Source organism: Rhineura floridana, chromosome 5, assembly GCF_030035675.1.
Source record: "Rhineura floridana isolate rRhiFlo1 chromosome 5, rRhiFlo1.hap2, whole genome shotgun sequence".
NCBI classification, from domain to species: domain Eukaryota; kingdom Metazoa; phylum Chordata; class Lepidosauria; order Squamata; family Rhineuridae; genus Rhineura; species Rhineura floridana.
The window spans coordinates 159,238,845-159,252,012 of record NC_084484.1 but is presented as its reverse complement, the minus strand read 5'-3'; the positions used below and the strand labels follow the sequence as shown (position 1 = coordinate 159,252,012).

The following is a 13,168-nucleotide window of genomic DNA, read 5'->3' as shown; positions in this document are numbered from 1 at the left end:
GAAACACCTAAACAAGGAAACTTTGGGTGGGGGGGTTGTTTGGAGCTGGATAGCTCTGCATAAAAATTAAATGCAAAGGCTGCTGGAAACATTCTAAGATATTTCAGAAAATCCATATTATTTTATTATTTATTTATTATTTGATTTATATCCAGCCCTTCCTCCCAACAGGAACCCAGGGCAGCAAACAAAAAAAAGAGGAAGGTCTTCAATAGGCGCTGAAAAGATAACAGAAATGGTGCCTGTCTAAAAAGGGTAGGGAGTTCCAAAGGGTAGGTGCCACCACACTAAAGGTCCGTTTCCTATGTTGTGCGGAACGGACCTCCTGATAGGATATCTGCAGGAGGCCCTCACCTGCAGAGCGCAGTGATCGACTGGGTATATAAGGGATAAGACGGTCTTTCAGGTATCCTGGTCCCAAGCTGTATAGGTCTTTGTACATCAAAACTAGAACCTTGAACTTGGCCTGGTAGCAAATGGGCAACCAGTGCAATTCTTTCAGCAGCGGGGTTACATGTTGGCGATACCCTGCCTCAGTGTGCAGTCTCGCCACCACATTTTGCACCAGCTGCAGCTTCTGGACCAACTTCAAGGGCAGCCCCACATACAGCATGTTACAGTAATTGAGCCTAGAAGTTACCAGTGCATGGACAACAGTGGTCAGGCTATCTCAGTCCAGAAACGGCCACAGCTGTCTTACCAGCCAAAGCTGGTAAAAGGCACTCCTAAGTCACTGAAGTCAACTGGGCCTCTAGCAACAAAGATGGATCCAGAAGCACCCCCAGACTACAGAACTGCTCTTTCAGAGGGAGTATGACCCCATAATAATAATAGTAAGTCAACGGCCACTCTAGGCGACGTACATAAATAGAATGAATACAACATATAACCAAACTTTAGTCCAAAGCAGGCAACTGACCAATTATCTGAACCAACCCACAGCGCCTCCGTCTTGCTAGGATTCAGACTCAGTTTACTGGCCCTCATTCAGCCCACCAGAGTCCAGGCAGCAGTCCAGGGCTTGCACAGTCCCTCCTGATTCAGATGTTATGGAGAAATAGAGCTGCGTATCATCAGCATATTGCTGACAGCTCACCCCAAATCTCCTGATGACTGCTCCCAAGGGCTTCATATAGATGTTAACAGCATGGGGGACAAGATGGTACCCTGCGGCACCCCACAGCACAGCTGCCAGGGGGCCGAAAGACAGTCACCCAGTGCTATTCTCCGAAAACGACCCTAGAAATAGGATTGGAACCACTGTAAAACAGTTCCTCCAATACCCATCTCTCCAAGTGGGCCCAGAAGGATACCATGGTCAATGGTATCAAAAGCAGCTGAGAGATCAAGTAAGAATAACAGGGCCGCACTCCCCCTGTCCTTCTCCCAATAACGGTCATCCATCAGGGCGACCAAGGCTGATTCAGTCCCTTAACCAGGCTGAACCCAAACTGGAACAGGTCAAGATAATCTGTTTCATCCAAGAGTACTTGCAACTGCTGCAACACAATCCTCTCAATCACCTTCCCTAAAAAGGGGGTATTTGCGACCGTCAGTAATTGTCACAGACCAATGGGTCCAGGATGGGCTTTTTCAGGAGCAGTCAGATCACCGCCTCTTTCAGGGCGGCTGGAACCACTCCCTCCCGCAATGATGCGTTGACTACACCCTGGATCCACTCAGTCAAACCCCCTCGGCAAGCCTTAATAAGCCAAGAAGGGCAAGGGTCGAGAGGACACATTGCTAGCCGCATCATCGCAAGCACCTTGTCTACGTCATCAGGCCACATCAACTGAAACCATTCCCAAGAAGTTGCAGCAGACGTTGCACTGGACACCTCATTGGGGACTACAGTAGATGTAGATGAAGCATCAAGACTGCTACAGAGGCGAGCAACTTTACCCTCAAAAGTGCCTTGCAAACAATTCACAGTGGGCCTCCGACAGGTCTAAGACTCCATTTCCTGGAGGTGATGTCAACAGACCCCTAACAATACAGAAAACCTCCACTGGACGGCTACTTGAGGATGCGATGGAGACAAAGAAGTGGGGCTTCTTTGCCACCCTCACTGCCACACAGTAGGCACGGTTATGATGTTTTACTTGTGCCCCATCAGCTTCACAGCACGTCTTTCACCTCTTGCGCTCTAGCCATCGTCCAGCCTGTTTCATTGCCCTTAGCTCACTGGTGTACCAAGGTGCAAACTGGGCAAGCCTCGCTGTTCCACAGCGTGACAAGGGCTTCAACAGGGTCACCTGCTCTTCTTACTGGGAACTCCCCCAGGGGATTCAGGAATCCAGTGGATTCTATTAGTCTCCGGGGGCCGACCATCTTAATCTGTCCACATTTTCTACCTAAGCAGTACTTATCTTGATATTTAGAACATTTATATGCCATCTTTCAGTTATAAAAATCCATGCAGGCCAGCTTCCAATTAAATGTTCATAAAAACAAAACAAAAAAATTAAAACAAAAGAAGTAATAAAATCCAGTACCAAATACCTTGTCAACCTCTATGCCAGAAAGGTTACAGAAGTGGATCTCTTCCCCCACCCGTTCCTATGCTGGTCTTACTTAAATTACAAGACATGTAACCTCTGTGGAACTCCCTACCAACAGAGGTTCAGAAGGACTATCCTTTCTTTCAGGTGTCTCTTGAAAACCAAACTTTTTAGGCAGGCTTTTTAACATGAATTTTTTCTTTAACCACTGCAGTATTTGTTGATGCTTTTATTATTATTTTTAATGACATTTTATTGTTTAATTTTATAATGTCTTTGTATGTTGTAAGCTGCCTTGATGTACCTTTATGAAAAGTATGGCTTATAAATACTTTAATTAATAAATAAATTATAAACAGCAAGACCAAATGACTATGAGATGTAAAAAATATAGAGTTGTCAGTGGCTGTACTTTTTGCATTCCATGGTCATCTGGCCCCACTGTTTACAATTTTTTCCTCTGGATGTACTTATATGTGCATGACACAGAAGAACAACCAAAACTGACATAGAATAGGGAGTACGATTTTGAGTTCTGAAGAACTCTTCATTAGACTAGATGTAGACTCAACCAGGAGCCATGCAGGTTTCAGAGTGCATCTGGGGCTGGTGGGACACACATATGCAAAGGTTAATCCCCCATTTTTGAAAACTTAAATTCTAGCAATATATTTTCAATAAACTCAGACATAGGTTCTTGACAGAACAATTCGATGATGTGGCTAGGCCAGAATAGCTGTTTTTGACGTTTGTAAAAAACTAAGGAAAAGATTCCACCTTCAGGTTTTCTAAGCAGACAAGTTATTCATCATGTTACCATATAGAATCATGGGAAATTATACTCAAATCTGTATTAAATTAGAAGTAGTACCTTCCTCTTCCTCTGAAGTTATGTAAATAAGTGGCAATATTTGTACACTGCAGTTTTCATGGCGGAGATTAACATTATCAAGTTTTTAAAAAACTCCTCTAAAATTATTTTCAGTCCAATTCTGTGGCCAATACAGCTTAAAATACATATAGAGAATCACGTGGCTTTGCACATTTGCAGGGCACAGATGCATTAAGACAAATAAGTTCAGTTTTAAATTCCTGCAAGTCACATACCATCCATGTGTATTTTTAGTGACAAAACTAAATCCATGTTTAAGCACAACAACAAGCAGCAGCATTTACATACCATGGTATCCTTCTGGGCCGCCTTGCTCGGATGGGACTTGGGGGCACTGTTTTACAGTGGCTCCATTCCTTCCTGGAGGGACGAACCCAGAAAGTGGTGCTGGGGGATTCCTGTTCGACTCCTTGGCCGTTGGCCTGTGGGGTCCCTCAGGGCTCAGTTTTGTCCCCCATGCTATTTAACATCTACATGAAACCACTGGGAGAGGTTGCCCGGGGGTTTGGGGTTCAGTGCCATCAGTAAGCTGATGACACCCAACTCTACTTCTCCTTTCCACCTAACTCCAAGGAAGCTGTCTTAGTTTTAAACCGGTGTCTGTCATCAGTGGTGGACTGGATGAGGGCGAACAAATTGAAGCTTAATCCAGACAAGACAGAGGTGCTCCTGGTCAGTCGAAAGGCAAATCAGGAAATAGGGATTCAGCCTGTGCTGGATGGGGTTACACTCCCCCTGAAGACGCAGGTTCGCAGTTTCGGTGTGCTCCTGGACTTAGCTTTAAATTTGGAGGCCCAAGTTTCTGCGGTGGCCAGGAGTGCTTTTGCACAATTAAGATTAGTGCGCCAACTGCGCACGTTCCTTGAGCGGTCTGGCCACGGTGACACATGCCTTAGTTACATCCCATTTAGATTACTGTAACGCGCTCTATATGGGGCTGCCTCTGAAGACTGTTCGGAAACTTCAGTTGGTGCAACATGCTGCAGCCAGAATGTTAACTGGGGCTGGTTACCGGGACCATACGACTACCCTGTTACAAAAGCTCCACTGGTTGCCACTCTGTTTCCAGACAAAATTCAAAGTGCTGGTGATGACCTATAAAGCCCGATATGGCTTAGGTCCAGGCTATCTGTCAGACCGTATCTCCCTATATGAGCCTGCCCAGGCCCTGAGATCCACAGGAGAGGCCCTTCTCTCAATACCTACATCCTCACAAGCACGACTAGTGGGGACGCGAGATAGGGTCTTTTCGGTGGCTGCCCCGAGGCTTTGGAACTCCCTTCCTAGGGAAGCAAGAATGGCCCCCTCCTTGCAGTCCTTCCGTCGGCAAGCAAAGACTTCAACAAGCCTTTGGAACTGAAAGTTGTTAAGGACAGGTCTTGAAGGGTGCTGCATTGCTGTTGCCTAATTGTATTATTTTAAACTGAGTTTGAATTATTTTAACTGTATGTATGAATGGTTTTAATACTGTAAATTGTTTAATTTGATTTTAATCTAGACTTTTGTATGTTTTTAATTATATGTGTGCTTTTATCTGGAAGCCGCCGTGAGTTCCAGTTTTGGAAAAAGGGCGGGGTAAAAATAATGATAATAAAATAAATAAATAAATAAATAAATAAATAAAGCTAGCAAAGCACAGATATAATCCAATAGTAAAGTTAATGTGCTTCCTTAAGACACAGCCAAGCTGTTTTGCAGGACGTTATTTGGCCGGGGGGGGGGGAGGTGAAAAGTTGTGCATAAACCTCTTCAACCATCCATCCTACGTAGACACAGCTGCCAAGCAAAGTCAATTTTCAATCGTTTCAGCTGTGATTAAATGTTTACTTTGAAATAAATGAACAGCACTCTTTTCAAAATAAATGTAATTTAGGAATGTTTGCATTGCTTTTAATAGTAAAAAGTACCCAATGCCAAGATGAATAGTTTAAGTTATATATTTTTTACTTACAAAAATGTATTGGGTTGGATCTAGACTTTCATGGGCAGAACAGGGCAATCTTCAGATGCACATTCCCGTTGCAGCCCCTCTGAAAAAACTGCTCCAGATGGGACCCGTAGAACAGCATGGGAGATGGCAAGGAAGATTGCAGAGGAAAAGAACACTGATGAAAACCTGCACTGACTGCCAATATGCTTTCTAGGTCCAATTCAAGCTGCTGGTGGTCATTTACAAAGTCCTTCATGCCTTGGGTCCTATGTATCTCAGATAGCACCTTTCCTTATGCTGTCCCTACCACCACTCAATCAACTTCACAGGTCCTGTTTCAAAGGCCCTGTACTGAGAAGCTACATCAATTGCCTCAAGGTTGTTGTGTGAATACAGCCCTGAAGTACACAAAATCCTCTTTATTGGACATCCACAGGGGGAATAAAATGCATCTCTTCCATTCGGCTGGTCTAGCTAGATTGTTTTCCTTCTGACATTTCTGTCAGTTAACCTGTTTTTATCTGATATATTTGTGATTTTACACTGTGCCACCCTGAGCACTGGAAGGAGGATAACAAATTGCTTTAATAAAATTATAAAAAATAATGTTGCACTACCTGCCATTAAATCTTTCATCACTACTTACAAATTCAATATGCGTCTATATTATTGGAAAATGTGGAAGTCCACATTTATCATGCCTTAATGAGTGAACACAATATTCTCCTACTGTGATGATGCACCTGTACTGTGCAGGGGATACCAATATTCCAGGTGCGTTTTGTAGCCCCCTCCAAAAAAAACCATGTCTTTAAATGGTTGCACCACAGTACACTGTCATCATCCCACCAGTCGTGTTTTGACATGGCTTTACTGTTTCCTGGTAGGCTTTTAGTTAAATTCCCAAAAGGAAGGGTATTGCCCTCTGTAAACAGCAGTAACCTAGGGAATCAAAAACCAAAGATTCTAGCAGAATCCTCTAATTTAAAGTATTTTAAATCTATAATCAATGGATTGGCTCTCCACAATTAGTACTTTCAAGCCTTATATACTATAGCAAGTGTGCTTGTGAGGCAGGGATGCTGGGATAGCTTTTGGTCCCTCAGGTGAGAGACAAGGGAAATGTGTGGTATTTATATGAGACATTTAAAGCAGCCTTTTTCTCTCTTTTTTTTTTGGGGGGGGGATAGATAAAGTATCACTACTTGGATTGTTGAAAGTTGAAGAAAGTGGTTTCTATACTCTCCAGGACAGGAGCCTGCTATTGGGGATAGATTCAGTCTCCCCCACGCTTGAGTGAGAGACAGGGAGACTGCTTGCCATGAATATTTTATTTAGGAAGGTTTTTGTATATTGTTGCTTGCTTGCATGTCAATATTTGTCCTGGTTTGTCTAGGTCTTGTGGTGTAGACATGCAAGTGGGTTGCTGACTGAGGATGCGAGATAGAATTATAGGAATGGCAGCAGAGTGTGCTAGAACAATGGTTCCCAAACTTTTTTTCTCCATGGATCACTTGAAAATCGCTGAGGATCTTGGTGGACCACTTAATGCTTTTTCTGCCTGTTGTAGCTGTGCTAGATACTGTATGGTTTTTAATAGCATTTTTTTCTTATTTCATTTCTTATATATTGGATTTTATTGTGTTACAATTTAAATTCCACAGAATCTTCCAAATGTCTCCTTTCCCTCTCACTTCTGGCCTGTTCCTCTAACCTTGTCGGCGGACTGGACACCTGGGTTCTAAGAATGACAGAACAGTTACTGCACCCACTGTTCACAGCTGCTGCTCCCACTGCTGTTCAGACATGCCACAGACCACTAAAATAAAGCTCACGGACATCTGCGAACCCGGATGTTTGAGTATATTGATTTAGAGCATTTATGTATTTGATTTGAGAGTTCCATTATATGCTTCAATGGAACTGAATGGAATGCATTTTTAGCTGTAGTTAGTTTAAGTTGTGTTTATTATTGTATAGGGGCTCGGAGTTAAATTGGATTGGTTTATTTAATTGTGCAACTAACTGAGCATATGCTGGTTTGAAAGAGTGAGTTCACTTTTATGCCTAGCTTTCAATCATGTTATAAATCTTAAATTCATTCTTTTTAGTTGGTTTTCCTTTTTTAATATTTTATTTCCTAATGCTTAGAGAGTATTTTGTTTAGCTATTTACTGTTTTCCAATGTGGAATTTCCCTTGCATATTTGTGGCTAAAGAGGACGGTCTATTTGGCTGCTAATTGTAGTTTATAGAATAAGGCCTTATGTTAACATTTGTTATTTGTTCTTACTTCTAATATATACTTGTGTACATATACATTATGAAACTACCAAAAACAATCACAGTTTCGAGATCAGGGTGTGGAACCTCAGCACTGGGAGCCAAAGGCTGCCCCCAGGCCTCTCTATCCAGCCCTCAAACTCAGGCCACATCCTCTGCCCAGACCACAACCCTCAATGACCCCACTCGACAACCACAAGTTCTTTTGCTAGGCTGGAATGTATCCTGTGATAATGTTTCCTGCTTGCCTGAAAGGAGGATGGAGAGATGGTGTGGCCTCTAATTTTTTGCAGGGCTGAAATATATTTTCAAGAGGTAAGAGCTATATCTACTGCTCCACCCACTTTTATCTCTAGCCAAACCTACCACTGGCATGTGGCTCCCCCCTCAAAAGTCCCCCACGAGGGAATGCAGCTCTCAAACTGAAAAGGGTTCCCCATCCCAGCTTTAGATTGACCAAGTACTTTACAAACAGCTCACTGAACCTGTTATATAATATAAAATTATAAATAGGGGATCAGTTTATTAATAAAGAATATTAAGCATATTAAGCCTGAGTCTTGGCTCTTCAGCAAATTAGCACTGATATCTCATTTTCTTCCATTCCCAGTTCTAGACTAATTCTAAACTAAGTTTTCTTAACCAGAATAAGAAAAATATTTTAGCTTCCTCGGTGCCAATCATAAACAGCTAAAAATACTTTACAATTCTAAAACATCTACATCAATTCTTTGAATGCTTAGATGATTTCCATCATCATCTTAAACTACACAGTAGTCATTAAGCCATTCTACATAGCCACCACATGCAAAGTGCCACTAAGTCACATTAATTATACTGACAAGAATCAGCAGATCCTGCCATGCCAAAATTTTAGAAAACTTTGAGTGTATTTACCCTGGCACTTTACACTTGAGATATATATATTTAAGACCTATCCTATTCTTTTGACAGTAATTTATTTTAACAGTTCTTTAAAATTGCATTTTTAAACTGCTGTAAACAGACCTGGGACCTCATGGAGAAGAGCAGATTAAAAAAAACTCTAATAAAGAAATAGTAACTTGTGACTAGGAGCAGCATGTAAACATGAGTAGGCTTAGACCTCTGTAAAGCTTTTAAGTCCCCCACCAAAGATGCCTGAGTGAACTTCACTGCCATTAATTGGCTTTAATTGGCTAAAGAACAGTGTGTAGACTGCGGCAGCAATTGGACAATGGAGTGAAGTGGAGCCTCCCAAGAATTTTGCATTGGGACTGGTGCTATTTAACTTAATTCAGAAGTTATGTGGAGGCAGACATTTGTAGATGAAACCAAATTATTAAAGATAGAAAACCAAGTCAAGGAACTCCAAAGAGATCCTGTCAAGCTGGGTGAATGGGCAACAAAATGGCAAATGAATTTGTAAAGTGATGTGCACTGGGACAAAATATCCTAGCCACATAAATACTAACAGAATCCGAACAGGAGTCTTTGCAAATAAATCAATGAAAGCATCAACAGCAGTTGTGGGGATCTGTTTTTGGGGAGGAACATGGTACAGCAGGACAGGGTTCCTCTCCTACCCACACTTGTAAAAATCTCAATCCTAACCATCCCACACACCTGCTATTTAAGTAACAAAAAGCAGACACATTAAATGCATACGCACATTTAACATATAAACTAGTTTGGCCCATGGTCTGATCCAGTAGCTGTTACTAGGAAAGTATCTTGTTCTTAAGAAGGGAACTCCAGACTTAAAAGACTGCAACGCTGCATGCACAGAGGCTGTATAAATCCCACTGAAGTCAAAGGGACTTAAGAAGCCTATGTGGAGAATTACAGCCTTAGTTTGCAAGCCATAACTTTTAACCTTAATTACTTTGTTCAGAAGCTTATTGCTCTAAAGGAAATTTGCATAAGACATTGACCCAAATAATTCACAACACGGTTATTCTATTCATTATGTAAATCAATATATTAAAAAGCCAAATGCCACTAAAACAAAGATTTGTTTTCAACAATAGACAGCATCAATCTTTGGAGCCGTTTCACATGATGTCATTCTTTATTTGTCTATTCTGGGTGCTTTTATCATGAACACATGATTAGCAAATGAGTGCCCAACTATACTAGGGCTAAAATTCTGTTTTGATTTTGCAGAACTGTACAACTTTAAACAATCTTTAAATAATTAATAATTATCAAAAAAACTCCCTCTCAATGCAGTAGCAGGATACAGTCCACCTCCACTTCAGTTTTGAACAGCTCAATTTCTCCTGATTTTTGTTCTACTGCTATGCAAAGGCAGGCAGTATTTTAGGTTCCAAATTTCAGCTTGCACCCAGAAAAACAAAAATAAAAAGGCCAAGGGGTGACAAAGCGAGCCTGGAGATCATTTCTGACCCCAATGCATCAGCAGTCACCATTTCCTTCAGTTGCTGGCCGCTTCTCTGGACTTTCCCTCTCCTCGCTGAGATTGTGAAGGATAGGAGGTTGAGTAGAAGTTTGGCAGCTGCTGACAGGAGGAACGTGTTAAAAATGTCCCCATTTGCAACAAGTAGCGGAACCACATGACAGAGATACTTTTAAGTTCAGCCCGTTTCCACCCCATCTCTTCCCTCTCTCTTCCCATAACTCTACTGCTATTGCATTTTACTATACACAGGCACACGATTCTTCTCGGGCAGCCGTTTGCTAAACTAGCTTAACTGGAAAACAAGCCCCGCAAATAATTGCAACAGAGCTTCCTTCCAAGCGCACGTGCTTAAGCCTTGGGGTGTTAAAAGACTCGCAGCCCGATCGCACCGAGTTCGATAGGCAGCTTACTCCCTGGTAATGCACGTCCAGAATTACAGTCTGCCAATTATGTTCATCCAAACTTACGTCCAAGGAAGCATGCTTAAGATCAGGATGCCCCGCTGAAATCCTCAAGCACTACTAAGTAGGTAACTATAGTAAATCCTACTACGTTCGGGGGTGGACTTGCTTCTGAGTAAACACGCTTCGGGGTGCAGCCTTACGGCCGCACCCCCCCCGTGGCAGTTCTTTCGCTTTTAGTAACAAAGAAAACCAACAGCTGCAAATGTTAGGTGGAAATTGTAAACATTAGAGGCAGCCTGCGACAGAGGACCCTCATTCCATTCAGATCACCCACCCTGTCGTCTGCCATCGGCTGCCTGGACGAGCGGCACTCAAGATTGGGGGGGGGGCGCAAGGCCGGAGAAGAAAAAGAGGGGGAAAGGCGGGGAAGGGGAAAGAGAAGATGTCCCCATGGAAGGAAATACCTATTGGCAGGGGACCGGAGGGGGGAGTTACTTTGCCGTCAGGAAAAGAGGAGGAATTACCGCCGTTGCAGGCGAAGGGAAGGGAGTAGCTTCTCTCCTCCACGGAGGAATACATGTAATGTCCATTTATTCCGATACAGACTGGACATACGAACCACCACCTCCTGCATTCCCCTTTTAGGGCTGCGCAGAAACGGGCACCTTCCCCAATTTATGCCCCAAGATGTGAGGCGGAGAGGATAAAAGCGAAGCGCGGCCTGGCGGCGACGGCACCAACACCGTAACGTCCGCAAAAGCAGCCCGCTTTTCTCCCTCACCTGGCGGGGCTGAGGCACCCGGGGGCGTCGAGCTCTCGTCGTCTGGTGCTTTCCCCCCCTCTCGCCTCCCGACAACCGAATTTGGTGGGGGGGGTGACGGCGACCGCGCAGCCCCCTCCGCAGCCGGCCAGGAGGCGCTGCGGGCCCGCAGCAAGCGTAGAGCGCGCGCGCGCGTGCGCACTCCCGTTCTCCTTTTCCTCAGAGCTCCCTGGTGCCGATACAGCCCCGCTGCAGGGAAGACGCGCAAAAGCGGCAGCGCCGCGTCCGCTGACAGATCCGCAATATGGCGGCGGCCGATTAGATTTGCCTCCCTATCAGGAGTTGGCGCCTCCGTTTTCGTACTGAGCATGTGCAAATGGAGGGGGGCATGCGCTTTTCGTTGGGTGAAAGGGGCTGGTTCCCTTAACTAAATTTGGGGAAATGGGAAGAAGAGGTGACGGTGGTGGTAAAGGCCGGCGTTGTGGGAAGAACTGAAGCGCAGTCACGTGGGAGGGGGGGTGCTGCGGATGGTTACTACAAAAGGTCTACAAAGGGAAGAGGAGGAGATGAAGATGACGGCCAAAAAGAGGAAACTGGCGCGGTGGGCTGCCCGGCTATATTCACATTTACTTGGCAGTAAGTCCCACTGATTTCAGTGTAACTTACTTCCGAGTAAAGCTGTAAAGACAGAGTAAATCCCATTGAATTAAATGGGAACTACTTCCAAGTAGCTATTAATAAATTGAGCCCTATTTGGAATGGAGTTATTCGAACTCAGCTCTTGAATTACTGGCGCTGCGGAGGGGCCCTGGCCTCCTTGGCGTACTGATCCATCAGGCTGACCATGGGGTAGATTTGTTTAAACTTGGGGAAATTCAAGGAATGGAATTTGCAGATTTCACAAAGGGACTCCCCACCACCTTCTGTAATTCCAGCACGGGCGGATCTTACTTCTTAGTAGTTGGCTTGCAAATAGGGATGGAAGAATCTGTCTATTTCGGTTCTCTCGGTTTCTCATTTTTCTAGTCTTAACTTTAGTTCTCCACATTTCTGCAGCAGTTTGCGTGTTTTTTTTTAAAAAAAATCCTTATGGTCAGCATTTTAGTGTGGATTTCTCCTAATAAACCCTTTTTATATACAGTTTTGACGTAACACATTTTTGCAAGCAGTTGCTCTTAATATAATGCATTTTCTATGTTATGTTCACTAATATATTCGTTTTAATGCACACTTTGTCCGAATATATGCATTGTTGTAAACATTGGAGAACTGCATTGCAAAATTCAGAAAAGTGGTAATCTCAAACGATTATTTATTATTGCATCTATATCCCACCTTTTCTCCAAGGAACTCAAAGTGATGTACATAATTCTCCCCCTCTCTGTTTTACCCTCACAAAAATCCTGTGCAGTAGGTTAGGCTGAGAGGCAGTGACTGGCCCAAGCTCATTTCATGGCCAAGTGGGGATTTGAACCCTGGTCTCCCAGGTCATAGTCCAACACATTAACCACTTCACTACATGGCCTCTCTCTGTTGGTTCTCATGTTTCAGAAATTGGGAATTTGATAGATTTGGCTATAAATGAACTGAATGTAATTTCTCCTGTGTCCCTTTTGCAAACCGTCTGATCCCAGGTTAACAGGAAAGATGGTGCAAGATGCATATAACTTTTTTCCTAGCCATTCAAGTGAAACACAGAAGTAACCATTATCAGAACAATTCATCACTTCGTACATGCACAAGGCAAGGTTATCTTAGATAAAGCCACTAGGAGGTACAGCTTTACATACAAAAACAAAGGATAGATTGGATGTATGAAATGGTGTTGACTAGCAGAATCATAACATGTTGAACTAACAGAACTGGATTACATCTAAAACGAGGACAGAAAAAGCTATCCGAGCCCAGACATATTACAGAAAGTGTCAAAGCTGGCAGACAACCAGCCAGAACAGTAATTTTATACTTGAAAGTGTTGCCAAAAAAAGTTGATGGCCT

The 13,168-nt window shown here is 43.4% G+C and overlaps 1 protein-coding gene across 1 annotated transcript in view; it reads right to left on the bottom strand.

Moving 5' to 3' along the window:
- The window catches only part of RDX (radixin), a 50,726-nt gene extending 39,123 nt beyond the window's left edge, over positions 1-11,603 (bottom strand). Inside the window, exon 1 of the mRNA XM_061628626.1 lies at positions 11,192-11,603. The gene's annotated coding sequence lies outside the window, so the exon portion shown is untranslated. The remainder of the gene's footprint in view (positions 1-11,191) is intronic.
- Between the last annotated feature and the right edge of the window lie 1,565 nt (positions 11,604-13,168).